Source organism: Fringilla coelebs (assembly GCF_963513975.1).
Source record: "Fringilla coelebs genome assembly, chromosome: 2".
In the NCBI taxonomy this organism is placed as follows: Eukaryota; Metazoa; Chordata; class Aves; order Passeriformes; family Fringillidae; genus Fringilla; species Fringilla coelebs.
In genome coordinates this window covers 992,092-1,015,171 of record NC_140029.1, presented here as the reverse complement: position 1 = coordinate 1,015,171, position 23,080 = coordinate 992,092, and the positions used below count along the sequence as shown (strand labels likewise).

At 49.7% G+C, this 23,080-nt stretch overlaps 1 protein-coding gene across 3 annotated transcripts in view; it reads left to right on the top strand.

Moving 5' to 3' along the window:
• Positions 1-94: 94 nt before the first annotated feature.
• ITSN1 (intersectin 1) overlaps positions 95-23,080 on the top strand; it is a 107,405-nt gene continuing 84,419 nt past the window's right edge. For all 3 annotated transcript variants that reach the window (XM_084226747.1, XM_084226746.1, XM_084226748.1), the window contains exon 1: positions 95-229. The gene's annotated coding sequence lies outside the window, so the exon portion shown is untranslated. The remainder of the gene's footprint in view (positions 230-23,080) is intronic.

Sequence of the window (23,080 nt, the reverse complement as noted above, 5' to 3'; positions counted from 1 at the left end):
CGCCGCTGTCCCGGGCTGTGATTGGTTTCACGCCCTGCCAGTCACGCGGGGGCCGCGGCCGCGCGTCAGTACGGCGGCCGCGAGGGGCTCCTCCCCCCTCCCCTCAGACGGGGCGAGGGCGGCGATGGCGCGTCCGGCGGAGGCGGCTGCGGGCGCCGCTCCGGCCCCTCCGGCCCCTCGGTGCCCTGGCCGCGGCCGGGGCTGCGAGTAGGGCCCGCACAGACATGAGGTACGGCCCGGCGGGACGGGGGCAGCGGGGGCCGCGGGCTAAGAGCCGTGGCTGTTCAGCCCAGGCCGGCGGGGGGGCAGCGCCGCCTCAGCCCCTCACGGTGCCCGGGCGTGTCGCGGTGCCAGGGCCTGGGTCCTCCCTCGGTGGCCGGGGCGGGCGGTGAGCGATGCTGCGCCCCTTGCTGGGGCCGGCTGCCTGCTGCTGTTCCCGTAACGTGTGGCGGTGCCGCCGCGGCGATCCCTGGGCTGGGATCACCTTGGTCCCGCTGCCTCCGGCCGCCGCTCCCCGCGCCCGCTGCGCCCTGAGCCGGGGGAGGGAGGAGAGCCCTGCGCCCGGAATGCCATTCCCGAGGAACGCCAGCCCTTGGGAGTGCCGTCCCTTACGGCTCGGCAAAGGGCACCGGGGGAACGGGGGAATGTTGTCGGGGCGTCAGGGAAAGGAAGCCGGTCCATGGATGGGGTTGTGTCCCTGTGTGTGCCTCTGCCTCGGCTGAGCAGGCAAGGTTGTGGATGATATTCCCAGTGGATATCTTTTGTTCTGGTTCAGCTGCTGCTTTATTTGGGGTGGAATATGGGGTTTGCTTGTGGAAAACAGTATTTTCTGTGAATTATGTCTTTCTCTGCCGCATGAAGGGAAAACCCTCCCGTGGCTCATCAGAGAGTATTGTTTAGTAAATAATTCCTGTTAGTGAACCAACCGGCATTCCAGGTGGGATGGTGTGGCCCTCGTTAAAACAAGAAACTGTCCTCCTCTACCTCTTCCTGCTGCCTAGCTCCAAAGTGCTTTTTGTTTGGAGCTTATATGGCAATAGATATATAAAACAATACCTGTGGATATAAGCTGAATATATATTGGGCTCAAGCTCCAAATGGATGCATTTTCTTAAATCAAAAAGCCAAACTGTATTTTGGGTGTTGATGGCTCTGGAGAGTGTTATTTCACACCATCTTTCCTTCTTTCTTTTACCTTTTGTTGTAGTCACCTGTAACTTCCCTTGCTGGATATGACCTGGTGATGTTCTCATCCAAGAAACTTCCTTAGGACCCGAGGAGCAGCTGAAGCTGACCCACGGGAGGGGTTTAGGTTGGATTTTAGGGCAAGGCTCTTCCCCAGAGGGTGCTGGCACTGCCCAGGCTGCCCAGGCAATGGGCACGGCCCCCAGGCTGCCAGAGCTCCAGGAGCCTTTGGCCAGCGCTGCCAGGGATGCCCAGGCTGGGCTTGGTGGGCTCTGGGCAGGGCAGGGCTGGCACTGGGGCATCCCTGGGGGTCCCTGCAGCTCAGGATATTCCATGGTTCTGTGATAGTTTATAGCAGTGAATTGATACCATATTCTCCTCTCTCTGTGGGAGCTGTGGGAGCAGGAGTCTTGCCTGGCTCTGTGTGCCCATGCCCAGCTGCAGCAGGGAGTACCTGCCTGTGGATGTGAGCAGGTGTCACAGGTAGAGAAGCCAGCAGCAGCATTTTCTGCTCCCTCAGAGCTATGAATGCCAGCTGGCTGAGGCAGCCCAGGCTCTGTGCTCAGCCCTGGAGTGCCCTCCCTGGTCTGGCAGCCTGACAGGGGTCGTGTTTCGTGCCGAGAGTGTTTCTGACCAGTTTCTGCAGTGCCGGAGGCTCAGGCTTCCCCAGAGCTGAGTGGGCTGCACCCTGCACTTGCTGCTTCCCAAACCACACTCCATTCTTTCAGCTCCTGTGTTCCCTCTCTGGTATCCCACTGCTTTTCATTCCACATAAGGTCCTTTGCAGAGTAGCTGTGTTTGCCTGAGAATTTTCCATTATGTCCTGGTTGCTAGATAAAGTAAGGATTGGGGTCTCAGAGCCATGACCTGCAGTGCCTGTTCCCTCTCTCACTGCTGTTTGGTGGCCTTTCCTTAATGCCTCTAATCCTGCAATTAGGATAGATTTGGATTCAGGAAGGAATGTGAATCTAGCAGTGAAATGTTTCTGAATCATGGCGTTGGGTAGCCGTCTGTGTACCGTAATCAGGGATTGGCATTTCAGCTTTTAGGAGGATAACACCAGGGAAAAGAGGAATAGAAGAATAAAGGAAAAAAGTTAAGGAAAATACAAGCAATGGGTTGAGGAAGGGGGACATCAGTAGGGTGGAAGTCTTCTGTAAGAAACTCTTCCCTAGGAGGGTGGGGAGGCCCCTGGATCCCTGGCAGTCCCCAAGGCCAGGCTGGAGCAGCCTGGGACAGTGGGAGGTGTCCCTGCCATGGCAGGGTGGCACTGGGTGGGATTTAAGCTCCCTCCCAACCCAAACCAGTTGGGATTCTGTGATCAGGAGCTCCCAGGCACGAACATTTCCCAGTGCTGTGTGCAGTAGCAGAGCAGCATGACCCATCAGCAGGTTGGTTTGGGGGGCACCTCTCAGCTGGGGTGGCTCAGAGCTGACCTGCTTGGAACCCGGGAGATGTGTGAGGGGTTTTGGTTTCTTTTTCCCATAAAACAACCCAGGGGCTGCCTCAGCTGCTGCTGTGTGCTGGCAGCCTGGAGTGCTCATTGCTCTTGTGTTGGACACAGCTGCTGAACTTGGGATGCCCCCTCCACAGCAACTTGGTTTTGTTTTTACTTGCCAAGCATGAAATTGGGGGGGGTTGTGGACAATCAGAAACGGGCTCCAGGCTGAGAGCTGGTGATGAATGACTTGTGCACAGGAAACCTCAGTGAGAGGTGCTGAAACCTCTGTGGGATCTGTGGCGCAAGGAGTTAGCCTCTTTTAAAAGTGCACTTTGTAGACTCTAAAAAGAATGTACTCGATTGCACTGGTTATTTTTGGCTGGCATTGCCTCTCTAGGATTTTAATTGCAGATGGAAGGGTTTAGAACAGTGTTTGCCAGGCCCTCATCCAACAAACATCAACTGTGAGGTTTGGGAGGGCACCCGTGGAGGCGTCTGGTGGATCCACCTGTCTGGAATGAGTCTCTGGAGCTCTGTGTGTGGCAGGGCTGGAGGTGGTCAGGTTCCTGACAGAGAAATTCCAGCTCTAGCTGCAGGAAAGCACTAATTACTGATAGTAATTAGAAACTAATCTCTCCTATGTGAACAGGGCATTGTCTGTCTCTCCAGAGGATCAGCTTCTTGACCGGAATAGAAAATTTCTATTTAATAGGAATTAAATAATTTTGAGTGGGAAGGAGTGAAGAGAGGTATCCTTGGGCATTCTCAGGAAGAAGAGTTATTCTATTTTTGATGTAAAAATTGCATTTTTACAGCATTCTCTTCATTGCAATCAGTGAAAACACAGAAAACTTGACTGACATAGTGCATCCATGGTTTGGTTTTCTTTTATCAAACTTGCATGTGTTGGATATTATATGTTACTTTTTCATGTGCTGTTTTTAATGTAATTGAATTAATTAGTGTTAGTGTCCAAATGGACATCTTTTCTCTGTGAGCTCTGCTTTTCAACAAGTTGTGTGGTAAAATGTGAGTCTGGAATTGGGAAATAATCATGAGTGTCTGAAACCTCAGTCTCTGCTGTGTTTCTCTTCAGCAGCATTTTCTGATCCCTATTCCCTACATTGTCCCCCATGGCTGTGTGTGCCCACAGTTGGGAGAGCTGCCCTCTCCGTCCCAGGAGCTTGTAAGAGCAAGGTTTTGTGGGATGGCAGCCCTGGAAAATCAAGGGCCTGCTGGTATATTCCATATTACAGGTAAATATATTGCTGCTAATAGTGTGGATTAGCAAATCCTAATGACACTATTAAAATCATTCCACTGGAGACATGTTGTCTCAAAAATTCAGGTTTTCCTTTGTGTTTTGGTCCTTCAGATTTCCTTGGGGATTCTCTCCCTCAGTGTCTTTGAAGGATCTAGCCCTGGGCATGACTAATTGGCTGAAAATGACTGGACAGGGGTTTAGCTGTGCATCATCTCAAGGTGCAGGTTCACATGCTCCACAGGAATGCAGTTTGTAGGAAATAGTTATTAATACACAAATAATACAAAATACACAGAACACCTGGATTTAAAGCTGTGCTTCCTGAGGGAGGGTTCCCATGGAACCGCCTGGAATGGTTGGCATCTCTCTGTAGGACTCAGACTGAACCTGCTCTGGAGCACATGGGTTTCTGTACTTCCATACAGAACTGGAAATATTTACTGCATTCAGGTATTCCTGTGAAAATATCCAAACTGCCAGAGGGCAGGGTTAGGTGGGATCTTGGGAATGAGGAGTTGTTCCCTGGCAGGGTGGGCAGGGGCTGGGATGGCATTCCCAGAGCAGCTGGGACTGCCCCTGGATCCCTGGCAGTGCTCAAGGCCAGGCTGGACCCTGGGGCTGGAGCAGCCTGGGACAGTGGGAGGTGTCCCTGCCATGGCAGGGTGGGAATGAAATGAACTTTGAGGTCCCTCCCAGCCCAACCCAGCCTGTGTTAGAATCACACCTGCTGGGAGTGGCAGTCCAGGTTTTCCAGCCTCCCTCTGGGATCCTGCAGATCCAGGGGGTGCCCATGGCAGGGCTGCTTTGGGGGAACAAGAACTTTTAGTCTTTTCTGATAGCACCTCTAGGTCTCTGTTTGAGCCCTTCAAACCAGTGGATGAGAGAAATGTTTAAATGATGTCTGGTTTTGTTTTTGCAAAAGAGCCCCCACCCATCTTGGGGGGAAGGAGAAGAGGCCTCTCTTGTTTTCAGCCTGATGCTCCCCCTGCCAAGCACACACGGACTTTTTGTTCCTTGCCCTCCCAGCTGAACTGTGGAGGGGAGATCCAACCTTGGCTGCTGGGCAGGGAATTCAGCTGTGTCTGTGCAGCCTGAACAGCCTCAGCTGCCCAGCTAGCTGAGCCTGGGGAAAGGCAGCTGCACATTCAGCTTCCAAAGGTCAGCCTGAGTTTGGGAGGGCTCTCTCCATGGCAATCTTTATATCGTGGTACAATTGAGCACCTCTGCTTCTGTGGTGGGAACTTGCTGCTTGTATCTTAAGTGTTCACAAGACTGATCTGAAAACTGAAGATACAGTCGAGCCAATTTTGTGTTAATCACAAATTAAACTCAGAACATGTTAATCATGTATTTATGGTGATAAAGCCTTTTATTCTAACTGTAAACGTACATTTTTTATATTTATATTATAATTTCAGATTCCCAGGCACCAGGTTGTGGGCTGGCCTGTCAACTGCAAGGTGCAATATTTAATGGTTTTTAAGTAAGTTTTGCACATGGCCTTCAGGTGTAGACAGGTTGTGTGGGGATTCCTGTGCTTTTGGTGAGGAGGTGCAGCCAGGAGCTCAGTTACCCTGTGCAAGTTCTAATAACTTCATAAATCTTCAGGGTATTTTGTGGAAGCACAGTTAATTCTTACAGAGAATCATAAAAGCTGACAGCTTGAGAGCTGTGTTTTGTAATAAAATGCCAGTAATCTGGTCATGTACCAAATGGGATGATGTAATCCTTGAGTTTCTTGAGCAAAAATCCTGACATTTTCCTTTGAGTCACATGTGAGCCCCAGCTGGATGAACTCAGCTCTCTGGAGCTCTCAGACAGACAGGCTCCTGTGTAGGGTTGGTGCTTGGCTGTTTTGCATGGACATTTGGTATAATTCAATTTTTTAGAGGCAGTTCTCTGCCCTGCACCTTTGCTGCAGCTGCTGCCTGTGCCTGTGGTTGCTTTCCCAGCTCCCTGTCTGCAGCCATCCCCATTCTTACCTGTTCTTTTTTTTTCCTCCCTTTTGTCCTGCATCTGTATTTCTTCATTGTAAAGGTCTCTTGGTTTCAGCATTATCTGAAGGCTGGCAGGTGTTCTCTCCCTCTTACCCTTTCTATTTTGATGTTCATGGGTTTTGTTCTGTTGGGGATTGTAAGGGCCAATCCCAACCAGGAAAAGCTTTGTAACTGGAACTGGGTTGTAGAGAGGTCTGAAATACTTTAAAAATTTTCTTCCTTGTTAGCACCTCTGTTCTTCTGTGTGGCCTTGGATTGCAAACAACAGAATAAGCATCAAAGAGAAGAGGGCAGATTTTTGTGTTGGAATAAAGTAGTGTGGCATGAAGTTACTGTAGGTGTTCAGGGAAGTACTACATTTAAAAGCAGACATGTAACAAGGTTTTCCCCTGTTCTTTTCCAACTGCTCCTTGTAGTTTTGTTGGGTTTTTTTGTTTGGTTTTTTTTTAAAGTTCTGGTTTGTAAAATTTCTATTCAGAGGAAAAGTTCAAAGCATAAAAGTGTTAAAATATGTTTTCGCATAAGGTCATCTATATTTAAATTCATGGCAGGACATTGTGGATTTTTGAAGTGTCTAAGGACAAAGTTTGGAAACAGCCATTATCCAACTTGGAAACTTCTGCCTGTTCTGCTGTTCTGTTCTCAAAGCACACTGATATAATGTGCTTATTAAAGAACAAACAGCAACTGCTATTTAACACAGTGCATGGATTTTAAGAAGTGTGACTGAAGTCTAGTTTTTGTGTCTATTTGCTGCTGAGAAATGAGTTTGCTTCAAGGAAATGTTGTCAAATAACGCTGGCATGGCCAGAAGAAAAAGGCAAATGCAGTTTATTCTTTGAGTGGTGTAGCACTCAGTGTTGTGTGGGCATTACTGAGCAGCTCCACCTGGCTGTGCCAGGAATCTCTGGCTTCCTTGGGATCAGGGAGTCTCTCTCAGGGCTGGAAATTCCCGTGGACCCAGAGCCCTTCAGATGGCTGTGGTGGGACCAGAGGGGATGTTGGGCTTGTGACCAGGAGATCCTTAATTGACATGGGACTGAACCAGATTAATCCTCCTGTTTGGAGCTTCCTGGTCTCTGACCCCAACCTGCTGAGCTGACGGGAAGCTGAGGTGTTATCTGTGCTCAGAACATGCTTCCTTATCACAGCTGTTATCAGGGTAATCTGAATGGAGCTGAAGCTTGTGCAGCATTTTCACTTTCCCAGCTCCATGCTTTTATTAGGTTGTTTAGTCATCCTTTTTGCAGAGTCAGAAGTGAAGGATGACCCGTAAATCCCAGAGCTCTGCACAGTGACTGGAAAGCTCTCGTGACACAGGAATAGGAAGTTCTCCAGCTGCAGTCTGGCAGGATTGTCTGGCATGGATTGTTTGGTACTGCTCTTTCAACTCAGTATCTAAATCTGAGGGCATTGCTTCAAACTCGTGCTGTCTGCAGATGATGCAAGTAGAACAATTTTGCTTTGTGAGGAGGGAAAAAGCATCTGCATCCGTTAGAGTCAAGTGCTCTCAGCATTCCTCTGAGCTGCTGACAAATGCTATTGTATGGCTCAAAAAATCACTGTATCTGTATTAACTACTGAGGATATTTAACCTAAAGAGTTTTGAACTTAAAACCAAACCCCTGAGTGCCTCTCCTGTCCCCCCAGCTCTCTGTGGGCCCATTCCTGTTCTCTCTGGTGAGCAGGGACAGCACCCAGGGAGCAGCTGGGGCTGGGCCTGGAGGGGTTTAGGTTGGATTTTAGGGCAAGGCTCTTCCCCAGAGGGTGCTGGCACTGCCCAGGCTGCCCAGGCAATGGGCACGGCCCCCAGGCTGCCAGAGCTCCAGGAGCCTTTGGCCAGCGCTGCCAGGGATGCCCAGGCTGGGCTTGGTGGGCTCTGGGCAGGGCAGGGGTGGCACTGGGGCATCCCTGGTGGTCCCTCCCAGCTCAGGATATTCTGTGATTCTATGATTTTAGGAAATCTGGCAAAGTTTTCTGTTAATCACATTTAATTTGAATACAGTCTGTGTACAGCAAAATGTGATGTGGGATCTCTGAGCCTTTAAACATCACCGTTTCCCAGAATCCCTGAGGCTGGAAAAGCCCTCCCAGCCCATGGAGTCCCAGCTGTGCCCAGTGCCCTCCTTGTCCCCAGCCCAGAGCTCTGAGTGCCACCTCCAGGTGCCACTTCCAGGGATGGCGACTCCAAAGCTCCTTGGGCAGCTCTTTCCAATGTTAATGTGCTTGTGTTGTGCTTCTTGGTCAAACTGCAGCCAAACTCTTCAGGTTTCAGTTGGAGAATTCAGAATTTCTCAGGTGTACTGGTGGGATCTGAGCTGGTTTCACTCTGCTCCTGTTTGTCTCTCATGACAGACTTTGGAGTCCTGCTGAGAGAGGAGGAGAAGGATAACTGTAGAACTGAAAGGAGTAGGGATCTGTAGGATTCCTTTTTCCTTGCTGGATTCCCCACTCACTTTGAGGCAGGGTGGCAGAGCTGGAGCTGGAGGCAGGGTGGCAGAGCTGGAGCTGGAGGCAGGGTGGCAGAGCTGGAGCTGGAAGCAGGGTGGCAGAGCTGGAGCTGGAGGCAGGGTGGCAGAGCTGGAGCTGGAGGCAGGGTGGCAGAGCTGGAGCTGGAGGCAGGGTGGCAGAGCTGGAGCTAGAGGCAGGGTGGCAGAGCTGGAGCTGGAAGCAGGGTGGCAGAGCTGGAGGCAGGGTGGCAGAGCTGGAGCTCTCACCTTTCAGTGCCTTGGCTCCTGCTGGTGCTGGCCTGGCGGAGCTGAGCGAGTTCCAGGGATGACATGTTAGCTGGAAGCTCAGCCTCCCAGGCTGCACTCTGTTCAGCTGCGCTCATTGCTGGGTGGGCCCTGCTGGTAGCTGAATAATAAACTTTGTGCCTGTTGTGTCTTTCTGGGTTGTAAGGACTTTGGTGGAAGTAATAGGCCAGGAGGATTTTTTGATGGGTGATAAAGTTGCTGCAATCAGTGATCACGTGAAGCATCAGAAATAATGTTGCATTTTTTCCTGCTCTCTGTGCTTCAACCAGGAAAATGTTACTCTGTAGCTCCAAGGAAATCAGGCCATCCTGCTGGGGTTGCTCAATTCCTAGAGTTTCTAGAATCTGTTATGGTAATGCCAAGTTCCGGCTTTCCCTGGATTACCTTGATGCAATCCTGGATTAAACCACCTGGGGTTTGCTAGGGAAAACAAAGCACAGTCTAGCAGGGGCAGGGCAGCAGCTACATGTGTGCAGGGAATATGATCTTGTGAATCTCTTCAGTTGTTGTGTTAAAATGAGACATTCTGCTTGGGAAGTTTAAACCAGTGACAGAAATTGAGTCCTCGTCTTTAAAACACCCCCTTCAAAATCATGCCAGCATTATGAATGAAAAATGCTGACTCAGTCCAGCTTTGTGCATTGAAATGAGACCCAGGGAACTTGAGCACTGAAATTCTGGTGACACTTCATTTCCTTTTGTGGGCAGGTTTATTGTGCTTTGCTATCCTTTCTCAGCTTCAGAAGGGAGGGGAAAACATAAGAGGAAAGGGGAGAAATAAATAAATAAATAAATACTTCTTAAACAAAAGTCCTTGAATGCTCCCCAGAAACCCTTGTGTGCAATTCCTCTCTATCTGAGATAGCTTTTAGCTGGGGAGGTTTGGAAGTGCAGTAAATACAAGGGCAGAAGGCTGCAGGTGACCTGGATACAGCAGGATGCAGCTTCCCAGGCTGGCTTTGCTCTGATGAACTGAGCAAATCCCTGGCAGTGCCCAAGGCCAGGTTGGACATTGGGGCTTGGAGCAGCCTGGCAAGGTGGGTGAGCTTTAAGATCCCCCTCAACCCAAACCATCCTGTGATTTCAAACATTTACCTGTCGAGTTCTGTTGATATCCCTGTACAGTATTATGAAATCAGGTGAATACATCCTACCAATAATTCCATCTTGCATTAGCTTGGCTTTGTCTCTCATTAAAGATTAAAAACTTTCTTCTGTGAAGATTTAAATAGAAACAGAGCCTTGTTGTGATAGAAGGAAGGAGAGCTGTTACCTAGTTAGGTGGTTTCCATCTCTCTTTTGATAAGCAGTCCAAAGATGTGCACTTGGGCTGATGTGCATGAACCTAATATTAGACTTGATTTTCCTTATTTTTACAAGTTACTTGGAAGTTTGCTGTTTTGTCTTTGAGCCAGTGGAAAGCACAACCATGAGCTCTCAGGGTGTCTCATTCTTTCTTTGCTGAGAAAAATGCTTCAACTGAGGTGCTTATTGGCCTTCAGGAGGGAGGTTGGGTCTTTTTATGGCTCAGCACGTCAGGAAACCTAAAGCAGGAGTGGCTTCATCTAAACATGGTGAGAGCCAGATCCCTGCATTGTTCTGGGAGCTTACAGGACCCAGATTACAGACAGAGAATCCCCAAATCCCTGGGGCTGGCACAGCCCTGCCAGCCCAGGCAGTGCCAGCTGTGCCCCAGGGCCACCCAGTCCCCAGCCCAGAGCACTCAGTGCCACCTCCAGGGCACACCTGCAGGGATGGGCACTGCAGAGCTCCCTGGGCAGCCCCTGCCAAGGCCTGAGCCCCCTTTCCATGGGCAAATTCCTGCTGCTGTCCCAGCTGAGCCTGCCCTGGCCCAGCCTGAGGCCGTTCCCTCTGCTCCTGTCCCTGTTCCCTGGGAGCAGAGCCCGACCCCCCCGGCTGTCCCCTCCTGGCAGGGACTTGTGCAGAGCCACAAGGGCCCCCTGAGCCTCCTTTGCTCCAGGCTCAGCCCCTTCCCAGCTCCCTCAGGAATTCTCCAGCCCCTTCCCAGCTCCCTCAGGAATTCTCCAGCCCTTTCCCAGCTCCATTCCCTGTCCTGCACACTCTCCAGCCCCTCCAGGTCTCTCTTGTTGAGGCTCATGTGCCACTGTAGAGCTGGTGTGTTATGTGACTGCATCACCTCCCCAGAAGATTCCATGATGAACTCTTCCAAGGGACATGGAAATATTAGTAAAGTTGGCCTGTTGGTGGGGGGAGTGTAACCAGTGTGGAAAAGTCTCAAGGAAATGCTGCTCCCAAGGAGAGAGGCTGCTGGAGTCATGTTCTGGCAGATTAACAAAAGGTGCACACCTGGGTTTATCTGTTTATCTGCTCCTGGTTATCAAATTTGTTTTCAACTGCCTGAGTTCTGTACAGAACTTAGAGTTACAGTGTTTTGGATCACAGCAGTAACCAGAGTTTTCTCCTCCCACTAGGAGTAGGCTAAATTAGTTGGGAAAGTATTTGGCATTTGTATCCAATTTGTTCTGTTTGAAAAATATCTCCACAGCTGGTTGCTATAGAACCATTATATTCCTTCCAGATTCAATGGTTAGTGTTGGATACAGTGGGGAAGTTCTTGGCAAGGTAACTGAAAAAAATGTGTGAAGTTCTTTGTCCCTGGGGACGGTGCTGGCTTAGTGCCTCCTTGCAGGACTCCTTTGTTCCTGGCTTGCAGTGGCTGGCAGGAGCAGTGCTGGTGGATCTCTGACCTCTGGCGCTGTGGATCTGGTTACTCATATTTTTGGCCAGGCTGTTACATTTTAATGTTATGGCCCCCCCTTTTTTTTTTTTTTTCCCTTAGATCTCTGTGTATCTGTTCAGTCTGTCCAGTCTAGAGAGAACCATTTTAAAAATGAGGTTCCTGTGAGTTTGTAATGGGTCTAAACACTGAACTTTGCATTGAAACCAAATTAAATCTCACTTGCAACCGTGAGATCCTGCTTGGAATATCCATGGTTCCCCCTCAGGCTTTTTGTTTTGCTGTGTGTGTTGTTTTTTTTCAAAATGCTTAATTCACACGTGATTTCTGTGTGTTACTGGGGCTTGATACTCTGCAACTGCTGTTTTCCAAAGCAGATCAATTCTTCTGTCGCACAGAGTGTGTTCCAGGGTTCCATTGAATTCTCATGTGCAGTCCCCTGGAATATCAAATCTAAAAGTTTCGCCTGTCTAATCAACGCTTTTTTACTATGTGGGGAAAGCAGCCTGAAGCCCAGGATGTGGGCAGGGTGCTTCATGCTGTATCCCTGCAGGATTTATTAGGAAGTTCTCCCCAGGCTTTGGGGGGAGCCACGTGTGGTGTTTGCCTGTTCAGGCAGGTGTGTTTGGATGTGTCTTAATATTCTGCATGTTTAATTTAAAGTGGTCTAACAGCTTCCTGAGCTGCCAGCAATGAAATGAATTTCAAAGAAAGACTCACAGAAGACTCTCCAAATTCTGAAGTAGGTGAGCAAAACAAAAAATTTAGTTCTCTGGTAGCCCAATTTGGGCTGCTGGCCCAGGGTGCCCAGAGCAGCTGGGGCTGCCCCTGCATCCCTGGCAGTGCCCAAGGCCAGGCTGGACCCTGGGGCTGGAGCAGCCTGGCACAGTGGGAGGTGTCCCTGATGAGCTTTAGGGTGCCTCCCAACACAGTCCTTCTGGGATTCCTTCTGTGATTCTGGGATTTCTGGCCTCAGCTCTGCCATGCCTGTCTGTGTTTCAGGAACTTTTGCCTCCTTTTCCATGGTGGTTGTTGGGAGTCTCCCCAGAGTTCCCTGACAGGTTCTCGTGCACGTTGTCCTGAGGTGTTGCATTTCCTCCTCAGCCTGCAGGATTTGCTCTGTTGCCCAGTTTCTTTGCCTCATTCCAACATGATTCTCTCAGCTGGTACCTCCAGTTCCTAGAGGATTTTAACAGTCTCTGACCCTGCCCTGGCTGCTGGCAGCCAGGATTTGGGAGGCCCCTGCAAGCCCTCATTTGGAGCTCTTAAACAGAAATCTTTCAGAAGGCTGAGGGAATGATCTCAGGATTGGAAGATGCTGATTTTTCTGCTGGGCCCAATTCAAAAATCTTTCTCCTTTGTTCATGTCCTGAAGGAACAAGAGGTGCTGCTTGGGGTTTTTTTTTCTCCCTTCCTCCTGCTCCTCATGCATTCCGATTCCCAGCTGTCCAAGCAATCATTAAAAGGGCCATAGACAAATATATATCCCAATACTTGTATTATTCCTTCATTTGTCCTCATTTCATTGAAATAATTAATGAGATTCTTCAGGGCTGGAAGCCATGAGCTGTTGCCATATAGAGCTCCAGCAGCTTGAAAGTTGTCATGGATAATGTTTGCTGGAGAACTACAAATAAAAGGGGGAAAGAACAGAAGTGTGTGAGTAAATGGCCTCTTCAGTGTAGAGTGAGGGCATCTCTTGCTGGGGACCTTAACTGAGGATTATTTGCTGCTGCTGTTTCCTCCTTTAAACATATGAAGTGGCTTTTTTTTTTTACTGGACTTTTTTTTCTTGTGTAACTTGGGGTTTCCTGCCTGAAAGTTGCACCAGTCCAGCTGAACATTTGGAGGAGTGCTGAGTGCTTGGGTTCTCAAAACTGTCAGCAGCAGCATTTAATCGGATGAGAACTGAGGCATGTTCATGTAGTTTTATCTCTACAGGTACCTAATTATTCATTTCTGTGAGAAAGCAAAGTGGATCTGATGTAATAAGTGCTCCATGGGGCCTGGTCTGGCTGCTCACAGCTTGGGGACTGAGCATATCACCTGCAGAATGCTGTGGATCATCCTTGGCACGTTCAGTGCCTCTCTTGGTTCTGCATTAGGAAAGTACCAAGTGCTGCACTTGGGTCGGGGCAAGCCCAGGATCCATCCAGGCTGGGATGAGCAGAGGGAGCAGCCCTGGGAGAGCTGGACCTGCCCCAGCCCTGAGCCCCCCATGCCCTGGGCTGAGCCCCCAGCTGGGACCAGGAGAGGGATTGGGATTGTGTCCCTGTGCTCCACAGGTGAGAGCCCACCTGCAGAGCTGCCCCAGCCCTGGAGGAGCTGGAGCTGCTGCAGAGCCCAGAGGAGGCTCCAGGATGAGCAGAGGGCTGGAGCAGCTCTGCTGGCAGGAAAGGCTGGCACAGCTGGCATTGCTCACCTGCACAGGAGAAGCTTTGGGCTGAGCTCAGGGTGGCCTTGCAGGGCCTGGAGGAGCCCCAGGAAAGCTGGAGAAAGACAATTTCCAGGGGATGCAGGGACAGCACACAGGGAATGGCCTCAAATTGAAAAATTGCAGGTTTAGATCAGCTATTAGGAACAATTTCCTCCCTGTGAGGCTGGGCAGGCCCTGGCCCAGGGTGCCCAGAGCAGCTGGGGCTGCCCCTGGATCCCTGGCAGTGCCCAAGGCCAGGCTGGACACTGGGGCTGGAGCAGCCTGGCACAGTGTGAGGTGTCCCTGCCATGGCATGGGATGAGTTTAAGGTCCTTTCCAAACCATTCTCTGGTTTGTGTATTTATTTTCCTGGTGTCAGTGGTGGTTCAGTGTTATTACCCTTTCCTTTCCCCAAAGGGGGACAAGTTAATTTTGAGGCAAAAATTCAGATTTTGTCCTCTGCAAGTGGCCAACTCTTCACCCCAGCAAGTTCATTTTGGGTTTTCTCTTCACATCAAGCACCAGGAAGCATCTGTGGTACTTTCCAGGAGAATTGGCAACTTCACTGTTGATTTTGAGAAAGGCTTTTTTGACTGATGAAGGTTTGATTGTAAGTGCTTCAGTACAGGGTGGTTTTGAATAGTTGAAATATTGACAACCTAATTTTTCCTGTAAAATATCTTTAGGTTACACTTCTGTAGCCAAGTGACTGCCATAAACTCTTGCTTGCTGTTTCAGAAGGTAATGATTGATGAAGTTGTAGATTCATCATTAGAATGCAAGTTTTCACTTTGAGCTCTCAACTCAGAAGGTAAATAACCAGAAATGTATTTTTAGTGTGCAGAGGTTATTTTGGAGATGCTGGCAGTTGCCAGCTCGTGGAGAATGCTGTGCTGGAGCCAGGAGCTGAGCAGTTCCTGCTGGCTGCAGTGCCAGCTGGGAGAGCCTCTGCTCCTCACGCTGTCCCCAGCCCTGCTGGGGACTTGGTTTGGTGCTGCAGCAAATGGCCCTGGAGCCATCACAAGGCTTGTTGGAGTCACAAGGCTGCTGCCAAGGCAAATTGCCTCTATTTTTAACGAGCCAGATGGAGAAATAAAGGAATCCTGGTCCACAGTCAGGAGTGGCAGCAGCTTCTGAAGCCACCTAGATGAATTGGGATTGTTGGTTTAATCCACTGCTGCAAGTATGAGCTATAAATTGTGCCACTTGTTCCTCCTGTGCTATAAATTGTACAAACCTTTCATATCTGTCATTGTCAGGCACTGATCTCTGCTCCCTGGGAGCAGGGACAGGACCTGAGGGAACATCTCGAGCTGTCTCAGGGAAGTCTGGGCTCGAGATCAGGAAAAGGTTCTCTCAAAGCTGCTGTCAAGGCAAGTCAGACCCTAAAGAAAACTTCTGTCTTCAGATCATTGTTCTGTGGTGGGTGTAGCACCTTCTTCTGAGCAGGTTTGATCTCTGCCCAGAGGTGTGAATCTGGGAAAGCTCAGCCTTTGGGAGGTTTGACTGGAGTGCTGTAAGAGCTGTGGGAGTTGGAGGGAGGAAAGGGATGAGTTGTGTTTATACCATGGAGTTGCTGTATCCTGCCTTTCCTGCTCTTCATCATTCCTTGGCTCTCCTCTCCCTGACCTCTCTTTACTGTGTTTCATCTCTTCACTTACCTTTTTTCTCTCCCTGCCTTTGCTGAGGAAACATCCTGGCTTGGATCAGCCCCAGTGTGTGCACCAAGGAGCAGGGCAGGGATTGTCCCTCTGTGCTGGGGTCCCTCGAGGGCTGGGTCCAGTTCTGCTCCTGCAGGAGAGCCCTGGAGGGGCTGGAACATGTCCAGGGCAGGGAACGGAGCTGGGAAGGGGCTGGAGAATTCCTGAAGGAGCTGGGAAGGGGCTGGAGAATTCCTGAGGGAGCTGGGAAGGGGCTGGAGCATTCCTGAGGGAGCTGGGCAGGGGCTGAGCCTGGAGCAAAGGAGGCTCAGGGGGCCCTTGTGGCTCTGCACAAGTCCCTGCCAGGAGGGGACAGCCGGGGGGGTCGGGCTCTGCTGCCAGGGAACAGGGACAGGAGCAGAGGGAACGGCCTCAGGCTGGGCCAGGGCAGGCTCAGCTGGGACAGCAGCAGGAATTTGCCCATGGAAAGGGGGCTCAGGCCTTGGCAGGGGCTGCCCAGGGAGCTCTGCAGTGCCCATCCCTGCAGGTGTGCCCTGGAGGTGGCACTGAGTGCTCTGGGCTGGGGACAAGGTGGGCGTGGGGCAGAGCTGGCACTGCCTGGGCTGGGAGGGCTTTGCCAGCCACAGGGATTTGGGATTCTCTCTTGGGAATGCAGAGTTCAGGGTGGCTCTGTAGGAACCAACCTGCTGCCAGCACACAGTGCCAGTGGGCAGGGATCAGGCTGTGACATCCCAGGAGAACAATTTGTGGGTGTACTTGGGCACTGATTATCAGGCAGCATGTTAAAAACTTGCAAATGTGAGGGTTTTAAGGAGGAGGTTTGTTGTCACAGCTGCCTTGGCTTTCTTCTTGAATCAAACTTGAAAGGTTTTTTAGATCTATTATGTTGGGAAATCAGCATCATGTTACAGTTTTGCAATTGGATTTTTTTCCCCAGTGCAAGGCTGCCCCACAACCTTGTAGCACATTTTCCTGATTACAGGGAACTGCAAACCAGTCAGCTTTTGAAGTACCCACAGGGGAGAAATTTGTGAGCTACAGTAAACAAACCTCCCCATGCCACAGATTTGTGACTTACAGTAAATAAACCATTAGCACTAACAACAGCCTTAATGTTCTTATCCTCTTGCAGGAAAGGAATTTTTATCCTGGAAAGACATATTAAAGCATTTCAGGACAGGAAAATTACTCTTTGCAATGTTATTAACTGTCCAGACTTCCTGGCTCATTTAGAGAAGGATCATAACAAAGTTTTCAGAGCCAGCATGGAAATGCCTGTGCACATGGTGCTTCTCCCCCAGGGCTACCCAGGGAGCATCTCCAGAGCATCCTCCAGAGCACCTCCAAGTGCTAGATAGTGAGGATGAGCATCTCTTGCCTGTTTGATACTTTTTTTTTTTTTGAAGACCCTGTCTTCTATATCTAGATTTTTCCTTGGAGTTCTTGGCTTTGTGTGCATATCCGTGTTCTCTCCAGCATGGCCTGAAATTATTCCCAGCCCTTGGCAGAAATGCAGAGTAGCTGGAATGTGGGGTCACTTGGAGCCACCCTCTGTGGTTCAGTGCTGCTCTGTGGGGCAGAGCTAGAGCTGAAATCTGGCTGTTCTTCCAATAAACTCTTGCCTTGACCTGTAGCTTTGTGTAGAGACAAACCTGAACCTCACTCTCTGTTTGTTTTGGGGAAATCTTGTTCCATAAATCTTCACCCCTCAAGTCCAGTGAAATGCATGGGAAGTCTTCCCTTGTTTTGTGTCTGTTTTGCTCATTTCATTGCTGTGTCTGAACTTGTCATTACCACAGGTAATGCATCCAGCAGGGTTATTCCTGGCCTTGTATCTCAGCATTGCAAAAGAGCAGGGCTGGATGGGGTACTGGGAGAAATCCTTCCCTGGCAGGGTGGGCAGGCCCTGGCACAGGGTGCCCAGAGCAGCTGGGGCTGCCCCTGGATCCCTGGCAGTGCCCAAGGCCAGGCTGGACACTGGGGCTGGAGCAGCCTGGGGCAGTGGGAGGTGTCCCTGCCCAGGTTCAATGGGATGAGCTTTGAGATCCTTCCCAAACCAAACCTTCATTTACCCAAGCCAGGGGTTGAAATTTTTCCAGTTGTTGAGATGCTGGAGCCTGGTTGTGGAGCTGCTGGGAAAGCACAGTTGTCACCTGGAAAGAAAGCTTGGCACATGCCCTTACAGAACTTTTTTTTGTGCCATTTGAATGTTCTTGCAGTCAATCAATAATTTATTTAATCTAGAAATAGAATTTTTGATTTGGATTGTGGCTTTTAAAATGTACATATGTTCTATATGTATTTACAGTTTGTGTTTTACCTTGCAGGCTGTTTGTTTTTTCCCTTATCCCATTACCTGTATCACTTGCCTGGTTTTGTGGTCACACCTGGGATGGTTTTGCTCTTGTGTGCACACTGGTTCTAGACATTTTGAAGGAATTGATCTCATGGAACCAGGAAACCCTTGCTTTGGGATAGTCCCTGTCTCATGCAGTGAATCCCTTTTTGCTTAATTTCCTTAGAGAGTGCTTAAGGATATTTTAAAGGGGAGACAGGAGCTCTAGCAGTGGAACTTTACCATGTTTAATTCCTTGTTTAGGCTTTATGAGAGAGTCCCTGACCCTCCCTGTGAGCTGATGCCTGCTCAGCCCCCTTTGCAGTGCAAGGAAATCCCTTGATTCTACAAATGCCCAAGGGCCTGTCCTGTCCCAGGAAGTTTCTTGTCCAACATTTTCATTTCTTCCCTATAAAGCTACTGTTTCTTGTCTGCTGGACCCTTTCTCTTCTTGGCCACTTGTGATCAACCAGTGTTGGAGCAGCAGGACCAAGTGTGACCAGAAGGAGGGTGAATGAATGAAAGCCTGGTCTAAATGCCTCAATTAAAGTCTGCTTGTGCATCTGAAGGGCTCCTTGGGTCCTGCAGGAGTTGAGAAGACAGAGCTTGGAAGGAATTCAGAGCCCAGTGTCCTTGGGTGGGAAAGAGGAGCTGCCTCAGGCAGTGGTGATGTGGGCTGACACAGCTCCTGAGATGCTGATAAGAGCTGGTAGATGCTGAATAATTCTCCTATGAAATGACTGGTTTGAAAATCTGCTTCCCAAATCTGCACCAGCAGAGCCCTGCACTTATGTAACTGGGAGAGTTCAGGAGAGCAGCTGCTTGCAGGGGACAGAGTGACCTCCCTGAGTCCTTCGGGGGACAGAGCCTTTGCTTTCATCACCAGCTGCAGCCTCTCCCTGCCCGACCTTTTATCTGCTGGATGTGCCTTGGAGGAGGGGACAGGGAATGGGCTGCACATCCTGAACTGCCTGACTCAACACTTGTGCTGACTCAGGGCTTTTTCTTCCTTCCTTCCTTCCCTTCCCCCAGCAGAGCTGTTACTTGGTGGCAGAGATGGGGAAGGTGAAGTGAAACAACTCAAGAATAGCAGATTTTCTTTTTTTTCCATTGTCCCCATTTCAAAGGGTCAGCTCTAAAGCTGAGACAAGCATGTGGGCTTTCACAGCATAGCTAGGTGGGATTAGGTCAGGCCTACAAGTGTTTAAATTTTGGGCTGGAGGGCACCACTGCTGTCCAAGCCAGACTTAACAGCTCTGACCTATTCCTTTGGCTGCCCTAATTCCTTTAAAAACATCAAGCTGGATTGAAATGGGAGTTCCTGCAGAGTTGTGTCATGGGCATCTGTAGGAAAGGGAGGATAGAAGTTCATCAGTCACTTCCCAGAGTATTTCCATGATCTTCTTGACTTGGATGTGCTGCAGCACTTGGCTACAGGAAGTGGCCTGAGTTGGGGGGAATAGGTGTGAGAGTTGATGCAGCAATAAGGAAAGGGATAATCTGCAAAAAGCCATGTAATTATTTATTCTCTAACAGTTGGGGTGGTTCTTGCAGAGGCAGTAATTGAAGGAACAAGGTTGTTTGTGGTGAGGACTGGAGAGGTCAGAATGTGGTAAGGGGGAAATGCCCACACAAGTGATCCAAAGGAGGAGGAGTCAGAAATTGCCCACTGCCATTGTGTTAATGAGTGTTTTTAACGCACTCCCCCAAAGAAAATGAGCAAACAGGTCACTGCTGCACCTGTGTCAGTAAAGGCAACTTAAAAAACCAACACGTAGCACTAAGAAACTCCTGGAATTCCTGCTTTACAGGGTCTGGTGGTTCTGAATGAAGCCAACAGCTATTAAACTGAAAATAAAACAAGATACTTATTTCTTGTTAAGGGGTTTAGAAACAGTTGAGTGATACCCTGGCTTTTCACTGTGTTGAATGTTTTAAAATGAGAGTCAGTCACCTCTTGAGAAGGGTGCTGCAGTCCAGGCACAGTTCAGTTGGGACTGGAGTTGCTGAAGGAGCCCATGTGTGAGAGATCCTGGGATCCTTGGGCTGGCACAGCCCTGCCAGCCCAGGCAGTGCCAGCTGTGCCCCACGGCCACCTTGTCCCCAGCCCAGAGCACTCAGTGCCACCTCCAGGGCACACCTGCAGGGATGGGCACTGCAGAGCTCCCTGGGCAGCCCCTGCCAAGGCCTGAGCCCCCTTTCCATGGGCAAATTCCTGCTGCTGTCCCAGCTGAGCCTGCCCTGGCCCAGCCTGAGGCCGTTCCCTCTGCTCCTGTCCCTGTCCCCTCTGGCTGTCTCTCCTGTCAGGCAGATGAGCTTTAAGGTCCCTCCCAACCCATTCCATGATTCTGGGATGCAGAAGTGACTTCTCAGCAGTTTGATCCTTGCCACAGCTGTTGAAAAACGTCTGCAGTGGGGAGGTGCTTTGTTAATCTGTCCTGGGTGCTGGGTACAAAGTAGAAGAAATGGCAGGACTTGACACTTGTGGAGGTTTTTACTTTATCAGTCATTGCTGTAAGCAACAGAAACCCTGGAAAGTTTTGCAAAGTGGTGACTAAGTTAAAATCTGATCTCCAAAGAGCAAGGATCAGAATTCCCTGAATGTCTTAAAATGCTTTTGTTTCCAACATTGATCCAAACTCACCCGGCTTTACTAAAACTCTGAGTCCCTTGACTGCTCCTGGTCTAGAGGCTTTCCCATGGAACATCTGCAAGCTCCAAACCCTGCTGTCAGCCTGGGACACTCATGGGATGTCCTGCTTGGGGGGATTTTGTTGTCATTTGAAGTTCTTGGAGGATGTTGGGGCTTTATCTGGTTGGGTTTGTCTTTTTTTTTTTTTTTTTTTTTTCGTGTGGGAGAAGGAAGGTGACTGATAAGTGGCCTCAGGAATTAACTCTGGCATTCAGATCAAGAATTATCTCCTGAGGAATTGTTTAGGAATAGAAATGCTGGGTTGCATTTCAGGGAAAACAAAAGCAGGATCTTTCTTGTGTGAAACGTGTCTGTATAAAGACACGGTACTGAAATAGCTCAATTCTTCTTAATTCATATCTCCTCTGGCTTTATTGCAGTTTTCTCTGTAAACATGGCCTCAGCAGAGCACAGATAACTTTAAATAGAAAGTCTAATAAAGTTCTGAGCTGTATTTTTTTTTACAGTCCATACATAATACACTGTGAAAGGAATTTTCATATTTGTCTGACTCCTATGAATAAATGTTTTTACTGGAGTTATCTTCAACCTGCTCGTTTTTTCAAGTTAAAAGCTATAAACATCAGTACTTAAATTTAGATATGGTCTGGGATTTTATATATGTGGAGTTGTTCTCCACATGGTTCAGGTTTACCTTTGTGTGAACAACTTCTAGGGTCACAGGTTATATATAATTATAATTTATATAATATATTCTATACATATTTTTTATATATATATGTAAACACTGCTTGTGTACAGGGTATTGGTTTATGAGAAGAAACAACTTGGAGTGAGGATCAAGAATTTAAGTATTTCTGAGCTTAGCTACAGCAGTGTAAGGTGGAAGAGAGAGCCCTGAGAGCTGAGCTGGCTGGGCAGGGCCTTGTCTCCCTGGCTCAGAGCTGGGGGCAAGCAAATGTTTCTCATTAGTGTCTACAAAGAGAATTGTGCAGGTGCTAAAGTCCCATTTGGAGCTAATATACAAGTGGTGCTGCTGGAGTGCCTCGTGGCTGGAGTTTGTTGTTCACTTTCCATCCCTGTGCCAGAGAACCCCTCATCATCCCCAGGTCGGGCGTGGGGACAGGCTGTTTGTGCTCTGAGCTCCATGGGAAGCCATGGATGGGGAGCTTGTGGAGTTTCCTCTGGTGGAAGGTGTCCTTGGCAAGGGACAAGGAAAGGGGAGGCACTGGATGGGCTTGAAGGTCCCTCCCAACCCAGACCATTCCACGGTTCTGCAATTACACTCCCAGACTTCCGGGGCTTTCCAGAGAGCCCCAGAAGCCAGGAGATGTTCAGTGCAACTGGAACAACTTTCACAACCAGGGGCCTTTCTGCCAGCCCAGAGCAGCACAGGCCAATGACCCTGAGCAGGGGGAAATCACAGAGAGCGGCTGTGGAGTGGTCCTGTGGGCATTTCCCATTATTGATCTCCTGCAATGTCATTGATCTGTCACTGCTCTCCCTGACCTGGGAGCACCAACACACCCCAGTGCCCCACAGACCTGCCAGGAGGGGACAGCCCTGGTCCCAGGGAACAGGGACAGGAGCAGAGGGAACGGCCTCAGGCTGAGCCAGGGCAGGCTCAGCTGGGACAGCAGCAGGAATTTGCCCATGGAAAGGGGGCTCAGGCCTTGGCAGGGGCTGCCCAGGGAGCTCTGCAGTGCCCATCCCTGCAGGTGTGCCCTGGAGGTGGCACTGAGTGCTCTGGGCTGGGGACAAGGTGGCCGTGGGGCACAGCTGGCACTGCCTGTGCTGGCAGGGCTGTGCCAGCCCCAGGGATCCTCTGGCCCTGGTGGGGAGAGGACCAGTGGGGTGGCTGCTGCTGGCACCACACTGGGAATTGAAAGCTGGAATATTTGCCTTTTCTGGAGGGTTGGGAAGTACAGAACTTGTGACTGACCCCAGTGCTCAGTGGTTTATACCCTGTGGATGAGATGTGGATCTCTGCTGTTCAGGGAAGAAGGGATTTATGTAGGAAGGAGGTGTTTAATGTTGGATTGGTTTGGCAAATCCCAGTGCAGCACTGGCTTAAGCTCTTTTTTGACAGCCAAAGGTGAGTAGCTCAAAGTTCCTTTTTGTGTTCTCTAGAAGAAGGATAAAGTATCAGCTGCATCTCCTGCCTCCTGTGCAGAATACACCCTTTGAGGCACTGTTGGTTTCATTGCTGGTGTGGTTTTGCTGGTGTGGGAGCTCTGGGCTGCCTTCTCCAGGGAGCTGTGTGCAATCCACTGACTGTGCAGTTGTGCTTCCCCTGCTCGTCTCCCCTTCTTCCTGTTTGAATCATTCCTGAACTCATTGGTCAGCAGCAATGGAATTTATCAGAGTTCAAAAAATTGCTGAGGTATCCAGGTTTATACAAATCTTAGTGGTTGGAGTGAAATCACAGCTTTCCTGAAGGGAAGGGATGGAACAGAGCTCAGCCTATCCAGCCTGGATTTCTGGCAGCTCTCTGGGCATTTGGCTCCTTCATGATTTTTGTTTTATCCCACTGTGGGTTCTTACTTGGGGATGCTGGGGGAGACAAGGAAGGCAGAGGAGTGGAGTCAGTGCTGCTGTGGAACTGGTAGAGACTGGAGAATGTGGAAGGCACATCTAAACAACTGGTTATTGT